General features: G+C 38.8%; 1 long non-coding RNA gene across 1 annotated transcript in view; it reads left to right on the top strand.

The window, feature by feature from the left end:
* Positions 1-14,235, top strand: part of LOC104690558 — a 57,027-nt gene that overhangs the window by 19,351 nt on the left and 23,441 nt on the right. The window contains exons 2-3 of the long non-coding RNA XR_752010.4: positions 1,416-2,048; positions 3,371-3,517. This is a non-coding gene — a long non-coding RNA (uncharacterized LOC104690558). The remainder of the gene's footprint in view (positions 1-1,415; positions 2,049-3,370; positions 3,518-14,235) is intronic.

The following is a 14,235-nucleotide window of genomic DNA, read 5'->3' as shown; positions in this document are numbered from 1 at the left end:
CTTATATTAATCTCTCTAGGATATTACAGTTTGCATTCAAGACCTGAAGTATTTTTTCAGTGACAGCACCAGTTGGTTTGCATCTTCTCCATTTCTTCTATGCTAGACAGGTCCATGCATAAGCCATGTGCTATTTTCTTATTGTACAAAGACAACAACTAGAGGATAATGCAGAGGGAGAATAAACCACATTTTTATTTTCTACTTTTCAAAAAAAATTCTGTTTGCATAAGATATTCCTACACTTTGGAAGATACTTTTTGTTGATATAGAAGAACTTTAAATTGGTACTTAAGAAATAGCTTGATCTTTTTATGTGTTTGTCTTTATCTCAGAATATAAACTTCCTCATGACACTGGGCAAAAGGAATTTGATAACCAGGAGCAACTTCAGACTTCAACATCTGTGCTTAGACACATCAGTAAAGATACTGAAGGGGAATGGTTGTGTTTGGGTCTTGTGGGTCTTTAACTTGTGGGACAGGGATTTTAACTCCCTGTGGGTGTCCTTCATGGTGGGTACCTGATCCAGGTTATGACATTATCATTTATGTTTCTGCAACAAGCAGGCAGTGCTTTGTTCTCTTCAGGATTTCCAAATGTCTGGAATATTGGAGCAGGAGACACCATATCTTTCTAGAGCTTATTTTTATGGAATGCATTATGAAAAGGGATCCTTAGGAAATAACAAGTCACCAGTATTCTTATTAAAATGACCTTAAGGTCAGATTCTGCCACTGTTAATCAGAAGAGTTGTACCTTATTCCTTGAGCTTTCCTATTGGATTCAGTGGGATTACATAAGGAATTCAGGTACTACCTGATGGGACCAAAGTGACAGTGAGGCTGGCTCCAAATAAGCAAGCAGCTGTAATGCAACAGGTCTTCATTTTTACCTTCTATTTTAGCTAGGTAAAAATATTTCATACGCAAGTTATTTTCTTTTGAAAATCCGCTCTTCACAGAGATGAAATTTTATGTAGCAAGTATTAATATATTTTTATTAATATTTTAATATATTTATTGTTGTAATGTGAAGTCATCTTTGTTGAGAATGTAATTCTAGATTAGAAGCTCTCTAGTTTTTTATTTTCAAAAAATATACAATAGAAAGAAAATAATTTTGTTGTGAAGTTTCCTTGAAATTCTGCAAGTTTCACAGAGATATTTTCCAGGGTTTGTTTGTATTTCTTTTTTATTTTACTTTTACCAGGCAAAATAGTTTGATTTTAGAACTGGGCAGTATTTCCTGGTCTTTCTGAAATGACGTTTAGTGAACCATGACTTGATTCAGTATTGTAACAGTGGCATGAAACAGAATGGAGCTGTGTTGTGGTTTAGGAATGGTACTCCCCAATTTAGTGCTCCCACTGATTCTCCCACTGATTCTCCATGTGTGCCCTCCTTCCCTTGCAGCTGGATGGAGAGAAGAATTGGAGGTACAAAACCTGAAGATCACTGGCTGAGATAAGAACAATTTACTGGAAACAGCAATAAGATAAGAAAACGATGAGTAACAGCAACAATACTAATGACAGAGGGTACAAGAGAGAGAAGAATGATTCACACAGGAAACCCCCAACAATACCTGACTGCTCCCTCATCACGCTATGCCAACTCGGAAGAGAGCCCTTCTCTCATCCTCAGAAAATGATATGAAGTAGTGAAGAATAACTTTTGGGTCCTGGCCATGTCCCCTCCTGCCTAATGCAAAAATTGCCCCTGTTCTGGCCAGAACCCGGACAGGCTTCTATGCAATGCTGAACATAAATGAACTCACCTATGAAGAATTATTTGTACTTCTGCAAAATTAAGTGATGAGAACTTATTTGCACACTTTTATATACTGGGAGAAAGGAATGCCAGAATTATTTTTTTCTTCTCCTTTATGGAGAAGAAAACAAATCTGGCTTAGGTTTCACTCTAATAAATAGGTTCTTTTCAGCCAGACACAAACCACTTCTTTGGGTACTTGCAAGAACATTCTTAGCTTTGAGTGTTAGTTCAGGTTGTTGGACTTGAACTCCAGGACTCGAGCACTGCAAGAAGGTATTTTACTAATAAAAGCTTTCATTTTTCAAAGTAATAAAGGGTTGTTGTTTGTGGGGCTTTGGGGTTTTTTGTTGTGGTTTTTTTTTGCATTTTTTTAATAAGCCATCAAATTTAAAAATGCTTGGATACAAAGAAATTCTGTGATACACAGCTTGCTGTGCAGACATGCAGCCCTTTCTGAGTATTTCAGAGCCTGGAAAGGATTTATGCTCTGTGCTAGTCCTGTGCTCAGAGGCAAGCTTAATGCTCTCTAATCTAATGGTGAAATTGTTCACACGGATCACCAAAACTAGATTTTAAAAGGAGCTGAATAATGATTTAACTGCATTGAGGTGTGCACTATGTAAATTTAATTCAGAAGAATCAAATGTCAGTATTCAAGTCAGAAAATGCATGATTTAATGTATTTTCTGGTGTCCTGTTTTCCTGTGTTCTGCTGGTGTGACTGCAGATATTGAGATGCTTCTTTTTAACTTCTCTGTGATGAAAGCAATCATGATGATATAAACTAAAACTTAGAACTTAAAATAAATGTAGGTCTGAATGATTCATAAGAAAAGACAGGACTTTTTGCTTCTTTCCTTGAGCCAAACTGTGCCTTAAAAGTATGAATGTAAATGTCAGTGATTCTTGCAAATTTCCTGGATATAAGGGTAAAAAAACTGGTGGACTGTTTAGGTAACCAAGAATAATTTTCTCATGTTAAAGAATAAATATTATTCGTTTTTTTTTCCTAAGTGCAAAATATTCCCCTCAAATAGAATTAGAGGCAAAGAAATTTCTTGTTATGTTTTTGAGCATAGTCAATGCGAGCCGTTAACAGGTAACTTTAATGCTGAAAATATATCTGGACTCTTTAGACAATATTTCTGAATAATTAGTAGCTTCAAAGGAGGGTGAGATTCATATCATGTTATACATAAAAGGAAAAAAGACATAGCTGTTTACATTCATCAAATCCCGAGGAGGAAAATTCTGCATCGTCTATTATTTTTTTTTGACAATATAAAATTGTTTGGTTTTGTGTATCTAGAAATGGTTTTATCCAATAAAATTTGAACATAGTACTGAAGGCAATATTATTTCCCTAGAAAATAATTTTTTACAGTACTACCTCAACCTCTTGAGATGTATTTTTTCTCCAATTTTAACTCTTGGTGTTTCTGATCCACTGGTATAATGTTGTGTATCATTTTGTATAATTTCTCTCTGTTGGAGACATGGCAGATCTTTTAAATGCTTGTAATTTATGTTTTCCTCTGAAGTAGCCAGTATTCAAGTTATACTGATGTTGTTCCTTATGTTCCTTGCATACACAGGGCAGCAGTACTACACTTGCAGACTTCACTTTCCAATCTTATGGCAGCATCTGGAGAGCGGGCTCATAGGTTGTGGTCCCGAAGCGCCAGTGCGATGCCAGCATAAACCAAGGTGCCGTGGAGACTTTGCAGACAGAGCACAAAATGGTGAGACAGACACTAATGGGGGGAATATCAGAAGAGCAGGGGAAATACTGAGGTCAGGCCTCAGGGGTTACAAACTAAGTGCTTAGGAACGGCTCCTCCTGGGCCAAGCGTTGAGTGGAAGTTTTCTGCATTGTCTGAGGGTGTGCTTTCCTTCACTTGGGTTGTCTGTGATGGGCTTCAGAACAAGAATGATTGCTTTGAACCCATTGCAGAAAGCTTTTCCTGGTGTAAGGGGTTAAGCCTCAAAACATTCCCCAGGATGGAGAAATCTCTTGCCTTCCATTTTGTCTAAGTGTATATAATCTTTTTTTCCTCAGGCAGACTGTCCCTGAGTTTCTCATTTCATAGTTTGTGTTGGCTGGAAGCAAGAGGAGTCTGTTATATTTAAATTTATTTATGTTATACTTGTGACTATTATATTTCTTAATATTTTAAAATGTCATAAACATTTCCAGTGCTGAGGGCACATGAGCACATAAGCCCACATTAGCCTACTGTCCTGGTGAGACATGGTCACAGTTTGGGACTGTCTTCTGCTCCCTATCCCCTTGTACCTTCTGCTTTGGTGGCTTCATCTGCTCTTTTAATTTACTTTTTTAATCGCCATGTTATACTTCACCCCCATATTCACTCCTTTTGCTATAAAATCAGCCTGAGGGCTCATGCTGTGTCTCCAAGGACCACACGGAGTTGTGTTCAGAGTTGTCAATTGCGCTGGAAAGAATCACATCTTTTTAAAATACAGAAGGAATTTTTTTTTTTGCTTTTTCAGCATTTTTTTTGCATACTCTAAGCTCTGCCATCTCATTCTACATTATGTTTGCTTTTGTGCTTATTATGATTCTTTAAAAAAAATTTTTATTGCTAGTCCAGTCAGGTGAACATCTTACGTTTTCTCTATCAATTTTCCATGCTTTGTAGTGTGTATTGCTTCTTGTATCTCTGTCTTGGATTTGCTACATGTGACTCTGTTTCTGTGATTTTCCTCTTCTCTTTTCTATGGAGTGAAAAAAGCATTTGCAGTCTTGTTGTTGTCATCCTTGGTTGTACAATAGTGTTCTTGAGCCTTTCTCTTATAGTATAATAGAACATTTTAAGAAGCACTTGTGAAAACTATTCTTTTCTGGTTGATCAACCCTATTTGTGAAATGTAAACTTATTCTGAGACAACTTCTCATTTTTAGTTTGGTAACCAATTTAATTTTATTCACCAGAACAAAACTTAAAATTGAGGTTTACACTATTGCTGAACTTTAAGGCTGTAGAAAAACTTTAAAATAACCCTAATGCTTCAATGAAAAAATTTCTTACATGGGAAAGAAAGAAAAATTTTGCACCTTGGGATTCCAGTAAAATTTAGATAGATAATGATTTTCCTTTTTAGGTAGCACTGTTAGCAGGTGTAATGGTTCTTTCTCCTCACCAACCAAGAGAGTGATGCTTCTGGAGAGGAATTCAAACCCCTAATTCATTGACATTAAACAGGCTTTGGTGTGGGTTTGGATGAGTCCATGTTTCAAGGAATGTGTATGAAGTTTGATGAGCACATCATCTGTCACTGAAATCCATTGTTTTGCTTGCATTTCTTCTACCCAGTGCTAAAAGAATGAATACAACCAGGAATTAATAAACCAGAAACAGAAGAGGTCATGAATTTGTTTTTCTGTCTGGTAACTGGGTGCCGAAACTCAAATTCAGGAAAGCATTTCTATGGAAAAGCAAGCTTACAGTGTGCTTAATGTCAGTCACAGGTCTGCACTAGATTAAGGCACATTTCAAAGAAAAAAAATTACACATGGGCATAGGTGTTTTTGAAAATGGGGACTTCAAACATAAATATGGGAAGGGGATTTTGCAACAAATCAGGAAAAGATCTGTGTGCTGGTACCCAGGATGTCTTTGGTGAAGGGCAGTTCCCTTGTTTTCCTGGGATTTTCACTGTGCAGTCCCACAGATACCACTCAGGCAGCACTGTCATGAGAGAGTCAATTAGGAATATGGCAAGCAAAAGGGAAGAAACATAAAGCAAAAAGTTTTCTTACCAATCAGCTAGGGTATGCTTCACAGAATGTAACACAGTTGTTCGTCTAACTGGGCAGACAAGCTAGAGATACAGTCTGTGATACCTTAATTTCTAACAAGGGGTTTTTCTTTTTCTTTTTTTTTTTTTCAGTTGAGTTGCCCTTGAGAAGATTTTGATTAGTTAGTCATCAAACTTATTTACAGTATTCTATGTCTGTAGTTAATTTATGAGTAGTTCTTGGCACACTTCAAACAGCTGTAATGGCTGTGCAGTGTATATGGTGTATTTCTGTTTCCTGACTGATTGAGAGGAATGAGATTTCCCCTGCAAATATTTTTTTGTAGGGCTTCAAAATTTGCTTTTCCTGAGTATTTAAAAATATTTTTAATACTGTTTCCATGAACATGCCTGTTTCTGTGAGCACAAAGTCAACATGGTTGAAATGAAGAGTTTAAAATTTTAAAAGAAAAATAAAGCACTTCTTTTTTAGCACAATCATCCGGCTTGACCTGAAAGTCACTTTAATCCTAGTTCTAAGGTTTCATAGGGAAGTACACAGCCACAGGCACGTTCACACATTACTTGTGTTCATGGAAGCATTAATTGAATTTCCAAAGTTCTGTCTCAGCACATGCTACATGCAGTGGGAAGAATTCTTTAAAAGTCTCTCTCACTGTTGGATCCCCAGTCCTTGTGGTTTCATGTCAAGAGTCATGAAGGAAGAAGGGAGTACCTAAAGTTAAGGTGGATAAGCAGTTATGGCAATGACACTGTAATGCAAGAATAATTTCATCAGACCTGAGGAAACAAACCAGGGTTGGGGCTGACTACAAAATTACAGTTTTTCAAATTGTGGGAAGTTGAAATGCAGTGGTTGTCAAATTTCTGAAAGTGGAAACACCTATACCATAAATAATGGTACCAGCAAGAGATAGCCCCTAAACATTTCTGAATGACACAAAACCAGGACCAACAACTTCACCTTTGGCACAGGAATCTCTTAAAAATACACACGAAGACACCACCCTACAGCTCTTTCATTACAGATAGTTTTTCTAAAATGCCTCTGACACAGATATCCCTACCCAGCTAAACACAAACTGCCCCTGAGGCAGAGCGGGGTGGATACGCTGGATGGAGGTCAGATTAGATCAACTATGTCATGCTCCCGTCAGTCACTGTGTGTCCTGAAACTGAAAGAAAGCTGCATCATTTCAGTGAAGTAAACCAGTGTCTCCCCTGGCTGCTTGCTAGCAGTGGTCAAGATTGCCTTTCTCTCAGGCCAGTTTATTTGGGTCTTGGCATTTGTCCGACTCTGTAAGTGATGAACTAGACCAAAAGGATCTAAAGTTCAGGCCCAGCTTGGCTAGATTTTTAGGGATTTTACAACTGAATTTTTTTATTTTACTTGTGCAACATTTCCAAGAAATACTTTACTATACATATATATATATATATATATATATATATAAAATATATATTTAGCATAGCTGTCTGTCAATTTTCATGGCAAAGAAGTATTTGGAAACTGGAGAACAGTAATAGTAGAGTTGTTTTTAAAGGAATCACCCTACACCATTCTAGGCCAAACCCTTTTATTAAAGTTTTATGAAAATCCTCCCTGTTTTTTACATTCCAGTTGAGTCTATTAGCTTTTCAGGTTTTGATGATCTAGCAGGTATAAGCACTTCTCACATTAAATGCAGTGTTGACAAAGGAAATTCACTAGCAAAGGTTTCATTAACTGGGGATTATACTGAAACCTTTTCCCAGAATTGCCAATAAATGGAGCCCTAATCAAAATTTGGCTTTAAGTTGAAGTGCAACTAATATAATTTTGTGATTGGTTTGAAACTACCTGTGGTTATTTTCTCATTTTTTGAATATTCAGCATTATGCCATCTGAACTCTCAAACAGCATTGTTTCTATGGTGAAAAAGCAAACTTAAATCTCGTGTATGAATGAAACTTGAGTTTAACTTCTGCTTCCAATGTGTGCTGTGGAAAGAGAGCCCATTCCTGAAAAATAGGAGAATTAACAAGTTCCCTCAAGTGATGCTGTAGGTATTGGACACACTGCTCAGCCAGGGCTTGTTCCTGGGGTGAAGGTCCTGAGTTGGCACATCTACAGTGTGTCAGCACAGCTCAGCAGTGAGGAGCTGTCTCCCCTGAGTTGGTCAGAGTTTATGGTGGGTCACAGCCTTGAGGTGCTTCTGGTGCCTGGGGGTTTGCAGTTCCCTGCAACACTCAGACACGCTGGCCTGGGACAATCCAGCACCATGGAAGGCAATAGGAGTTTTGCCATTGATGCAAGCAGTTTGGCAGTCTTGCTGACCTCAGTATAAAATAGTGTAATACCCTCTCCTGGGTCTCTTTTCCAGCATTGAAGTTATCTGGCAAAATCTCCTTATTCTCTCTCTCCAGGTATGTGAAGAGGCTACAGCATCTGCTGGCTTCATCATTCAAGAAAATCTGCAAATTTACAGACCCTTTAGGTAGCTGCTGGAGTCTTTCCAAGCTTGCTTGTGCACTACAGTGGCCTTTTTCACTCTGTTTCTAGGAAGAAAAAGTTCCAATGACTGATTAGGGGATTGAAGGGAGGCATCTGGGGCCCTGTCACTGTGCTGCAGACCCTGATGCCTGCCCAAGAAGGAGAACCATGTTCTGGAAAGGCAATAGGAGCATGATCTAACTCTCCTAAACTCAGTGGGAATCTCTCCAAGGATCTAATAGGTTTAGGGTTTATAACACAGTCTGTTAAGATGAAGTTTTTGAAACTACCTGAGGGAGCTGAGTATAGTTTTCTACTAAAATTATTAGAAATTGGATATTTAAATTCCTTAGATGTCTTTGAAAGCCTTACCTCTAAGTAGCATATAAAGACCTACTGTAACTTCCATTGCACCTAATTTACAATTTATAGTTAAGATGATGTAAACTCTGCAGTTTGTTTCAAAATGCAGTTCATTTATTTACAGCTCCCTAAGCTAAGCCACTGTTTAGTGTTCTATGAGAAGAAACCAAATATTTTGTAGTAGTCACAATTGGTGTTTAATCCTAGTTAAGAAGAATATCGTATCTCATGAGGAGAACTGAGACAGGATCATAAATCTGAAGTTGTTTTGCTTTTGTTTTTGAAAAAGAGTTTGAACTCGTATCACCCCCAGCCTCCCTAATGGTTTTGCATAAATAATGAAGTGCCTCAGGAAAATCACCAGTGGCTCCTCTGTCAACAGAGAGCTTCATTTTCTCTCCCAGATTAGGGTGGTCTGGAGCTATCAGCAGCTGATCTGACAGAGTAAATCTGAAACAAATTGCTGTTGCTATAATCTTTCCTTGACATGAGGTGCTGCAGAGGAGAGAAACCAAGTATTGTTGCATAACTAAACTGGCTTGGCTGGTGGTTCATTAGTGTATTGAAAAGTGTTAGGTTCTCTGAAAATCCTAACTTATCTATCTATCTATCTGTAAAAATTTGGTTGGTGTATACTTTTTCACCCCAGAATAATGTGAGAGAAACCATCTCTCAGTGCTTTCTGATTTTAAAGTTGATCCATAGGTGTAAAATTAAGTCATCTGAAGATTACGTTTTTATTTAGGTTTGAGAAATGTGACAAACTTTGTGGGGTTGGTTGGTTGGTTGGGTTTTTTTCCTAGGGCTACTATTTTGATTGAGCTTAAAATACTGTTGGAAAATGTTGTTAGTCATACTGCAGTTTAGTAGCATGGTAAAGGTGATACCCAAATGTTTCAATTCCTGGAAAGGCTGTAGCTGAGGTGACTGGCTGAGAATTGCTGATTTCCTTGGTATTGGTGGAGACTCTTGGTTTGGTAAGCAGAAAGCAGCTCTACATTACTCCCAGACTTCACTGGAGAGTTGTGGTTCAGATGCTGTGGCTGTTGCCCTAACTGGGACTGGACATTGAAGATTGATTGGCTCCATCTCAGGAAATCCCCAAACACTGCTGGGTTTCATTTTTCTTTTCTTAAGGAAAGAGTGTTGTTTCTCTGTTTGAAGAAAGCATCACTTTGTCCTAAATTTAAGCTGCCAAGGGAAGTGCCAGCAAGGCAGATCCCAGCACCCCAAGGCAGCACTGTGCTCTGGCTGGGGGTAGAAGAGGGAGTGGTGGGAGGGGTGGTGGGTTTCTGCCCTCTCCACAAAAATACCCTGCAGAGGGTGTCATCCTTGAGGGTCCTTTTCTCCTCTTCTTGGTATCTGTCCTCTTCTCTTTCCCCTCTGTGTGCACACTTACCTACATGGCTGACAAACTAGTTGAATTGGTTTGGATTTTTTCATTCTGTTGGAGGAAATGCCACCAGTGGGAGAGAGGGTTCACCTCTTACACCTTGTGTGATATCAAAAGGAGCTGTGGGAATTAGATTGGTGTTTTTCTTCTAGCGAAAAAAAGAGTTGAAATATTTTAAAACCTAATTGCATCAAAGGATGAAAATTAAAATATCCTTTCAGGAATTCAGATTGCTGAAAAAGTCAGGTCCAGCTCAGACACAAGTATGTTTTCTATTAAAACCTAAGCAACCAGCCAGTATAATATTTCCTGAAGTTTCACCCATCATGCTACTGGTTTCTGCGGGGAGAGAAACATAACCTTCCCATGCTATGTCTCAGGAAAAGTAAATAGTATTGTTAAGAAGCTTGTCATGTCACAGGTTCCTAATTAGAGAGGCTTGAGGAGCTGGCAAGTTTGCAGACTTCATTAAACATGTTGCAAAGCCCCAAGGAAGAAGAATGTTGAGGGACATCCACAAATTATATGGATGCAGACTGTCCTGTGTTCTTGGACTACTGGACTGCAGAATGGTATCTCAAGGGGGGCAGAGAAAGTAGCACACAGCTGCATGGACTGAGACCCAGAGCTGTCAGGAGTGTGGCTGAAGGAGCTGCAGCATGACTAGGTTCACTCTCCTGCTTGCTGAAGGTGGTGAAAACCAGGAGAATTGTTTATCAGTAGATAACCTGCTGGATCTGGGAAAATGGAGTGGTGGCGTGTGGTGAGAGCAGCCTCACCACACAGTGAGTGAGGCTGGGGCTCCACCAGGAGGGAACGTGGTCTTTCTGAAGATACTTCCTCTCTCAAGGGCTTTTGTCCTCTCTGCTGTGTGTGGATTGTATATCTGCCTCTGCTCCTTGCTTGAGAGTATCAGCTGGTCGCTGGGAAGTAATGACAACAAAAGGAAGGAGAATCCCCTCCATCCTAGCCCTCAGCTGGCAGAGGAGTACATATAAACACGAATTTCCCTCCACCTTAACAAACTCTCCAAATGCTAAACCCCAATGGCATTTTGATTGGGATCTCTTGTAATTGCTCCCGTTGAAGCTGTTGTGTTTGTAATGCAATAATTACAGCACCTAATGGTGGTGATCATCAGTCAGGTCAAGTCCCTAGAGGTCTCCCTTTCCCAACTCTTTGTCCCAACAACTGATCTTGAAGCTAGGGCTTTGATGGTTCCTTTCTTCAATGGCCAGTTAATTACTTCATGCAATGAAAATGTCAAGTGCAGCCTGGGGAGGACAGACAGGAGGACCATAACCCTGGATAATGTAGAGCCTGGTAGAAACACCTAGAACAACTTTCCCATACCATACACTTTTAAACCAGAAGCGATGAGTGGTGAGGCAGCAGCTGCACCAGGTTATCTGTGCTGTGCAGGTACTAACCTGAGATGTGCTCTGAGACCTAGCTGGTCAGATCCTGCAGAGTGGTCCAGCTGGGGATGGGTCATGTTCAGGAGTGAAACTACCCAGATTTAGATTAAGAGCTGAATGTAATTTTGACTATAACAAGAGAATTCAGAAGTTTGGCTATTAGTTAGACAAACTATTGCTTTATATTAATTTTATTTTGTTAAAATACTGGAAAGGACTACATTTTCAGTTGAAAAACATGACCTGAAACTGAGCTAATCCAGTTAACACCTATTTCACAGAACTGCCACCCACCAAGAGTTTTACTGAACAAGATCAAGAATTAATTTTTCAGTGAACACATTAACTGTAATTGCAGGTTCTTAGCAATTTTACTCTCTTTCAATGATTACTTAACTTTGATTGCATACTGAATGCCCTGAAAACCTCAGATGTGGCTCAACCATCTGGCATTATATTATAAGTTTTAAAAGGTGTATTTAAGACCTTCTGTGGCTGGAATAACACTTCTGTGGAGCTAGTACTCTCATCTGTGTTCCAAATCCATCACATTATTTTCTTATGAGGCCAGAGCTACCATCACTAATTAGGCCTTTTATTTTGTTTTACTAGATTATCTGGTTTTTAACTTTAAGATCTCCTTGGCCAAAAAACAACTTGGATGAAGTTATCTGAGTAAATCCATGCCAGCTCTCAGACAAACTAGCAGAGTTGATTTAAAATTACCCCCTTTCCAAAATGTCAAAAGCAAAGTTTTCCTTCTTTCCCAAGAGCCATGAACACCAGTTTGAATGCTGAAAACCAGACCTTACCATAGCTGTGTTTTGCTCTTTTGCCAGTTTTTTTTGTGTTACTGTAAAAGGAAACTATTACACTATGAATGTTTGATTACATGCAATTTCCAGACTTTGACATTGTGTTAGGATGGTGTGATCTTGCAGGGAGCACAAGGAGAACATGATGTTCAGTTTCCTCCTTTTGTATATGAGTGAAAAGGTAGATATTCATCTGAATCAATGCCTTTGTATTCTCATATCCTTACATTTTAGGGAAATATATATGTTTCTTGGTGTACTCTGTGAAGGAGGCAAGTGAAAATACAAATGTAAATATGAAAATAATGAGTTAGAAAAGCACATACACAGGAGGAAGATAATAGGGTGAAAACAAGTTACTGTAAATAATGAGTTACAAGACTTTTTTTTCTATCCTGGATGTTAATAAGAGCAGCAGGTAAAGTTCGACAGGTTTGAGAATTGCATTTGGTTCAGCTTGTTCTGACTTCCCTGCAATCTACTTAAAACAATGAAGAGAATCTTTATGTCAAGTCTCTTGTAAAATTTCTTCATCACTATCTGCTTAGGCCTGAATTGATGGTCAACCCATGCTCCCTCCTGGGTTTAGAATCTCTCCACCAGAATTTCATTTATACTTTCACACCAAAGGGTATGAAAGTTTGTTTGAAGAGATATCTCAAATACTAGAATATGAACATTAGAATTTTTGTATCACAGCTGCATATTTGCTAATATTCTCACCACTGGAGGTGCCTGCTGGAGGTCACTTCCATCCTTCTGGTGGAATGTCCACCATACATATGGTAGGGAAGATGGGGCACCCACTGAGCTTGCCCGTTGCTCTGTCCTGGATCCTTTTTACTTTGGAACACTTCTGGAGGCAACAGAGAAGGTAGAGATCTAGTTCTTCTCTCTGAGTGTCCTGGTTTTGAGAATCCTTTTTTTGCTAGTGTTTATCTTGGCCTGACATTCCCTGCTGATGCTGAACACTGACTGGATCCTAAGGTTGCTTTGAAATGACAACTTCTACAATATTTTAAAATTCTAGGCATGGATTAGCACTGTTAACATTTTTCTTTTGTGATTTTGAACAAAAGTAACAATGCCTGCTTTGCTTTGTACTGTGCTTCTTGCTGTTCAAGTGCATGAGTTTTGCCGCCTACCAAGTAGTCAGGACAAGGCTGGGTTGAGACCCCAACTCAGACTCAAGCAGTGATGTTGCTTGCACAGAGGCCAAGCTTTCCATGTCATCCATTGAAAAGTGCTTTTGTGTGTGCCTGGGACCTTGATTGCAGGCACCAGGAACTGTGGGTTCCAAAATGAGCTGAATTTTCTGAGTGTTGGTACCACCTGTCCTGGAGGGTTGTTGGAGACTATTGAACCATTACCTCAGATTTTGGAAGGATTAAAATTTTTTGGTCCTGATTTGCACACTGTAGGAAACAGCCTGAATCCTCTTCACTCTTTCAACAAACTCTAGTTTGTGAATTTACAGATTTGTGCATGGCAGAGAAATAAAAATAAATTATTTGAAAGATTTTTTTCCATGCGCAGTGTAGCTGAACAGTATTATGAACCACAGCTCAACCACCACATCTCCAAAACAATGGTGTAGCTCACATTCCTTTGCAGCAGTGGTTTGGCCTTCAAATTTTGGATGACTTTTGAGATATATTGAAATCTCCCATTTTTACTACGGAAGCAAACAGGAGAGAATGCAGGTCTGTGAACATCACTATCTCTGTGCTGAGATAAAAATACTACTCTGACAATATGTTAAGTGTATTTTTTTCTTTCATCAGATGCATGATATCAGTTTTGTTTTGCTTGACGCAGCAGGGGGTCTTATGCTGCATTTTTATAGAAAGAAAATTCTCTCTTTTTACAGTATAAGGTACCTCCTAGCAAATAATACATTTGCCATTCCAGCTCAGCATTATGTAATTATCCTCTTAAATAAAAACCTGTCTTTGGTTGAACTTGTAAATATCCTTAAAAAAAAGAAAAAGTTGCTTTTCAGAATTCCATTTGCTTCAGCATCCAAATGTACCCTAGAGAAAGACCATTGTTCTTAAAAAAAATAAAAAGAAAGAAAGCAGACCTCTGCCAAATACTTCTTTACCATGCAAAAAGCCTCCAAGAGAAAGAAAGAGAGAGGTCAGGATGTTACACTTGCCCCAGTAAGAAAGCTGAAAACAAACAAACAAACAAACAAACAAACCTGCAATTATAG

The sequence above is a fragment of the Corvus cornix genome, chromosome 3 (genome assembly GCF_000738735.6).
Source record: "Corvus cornix cornix isolate S_Up_H32 chromosome 3, ASM73873v5, whole genome shotgun sequence".
NCBI lineage: Eukaryota > Metazoa > Chordata > Aves > Passeriformes > Corvidae > Corvus > Corvus cornix.
This window is presented reverse-complemented; position numbering and strand designations above follow the sequence as displayed.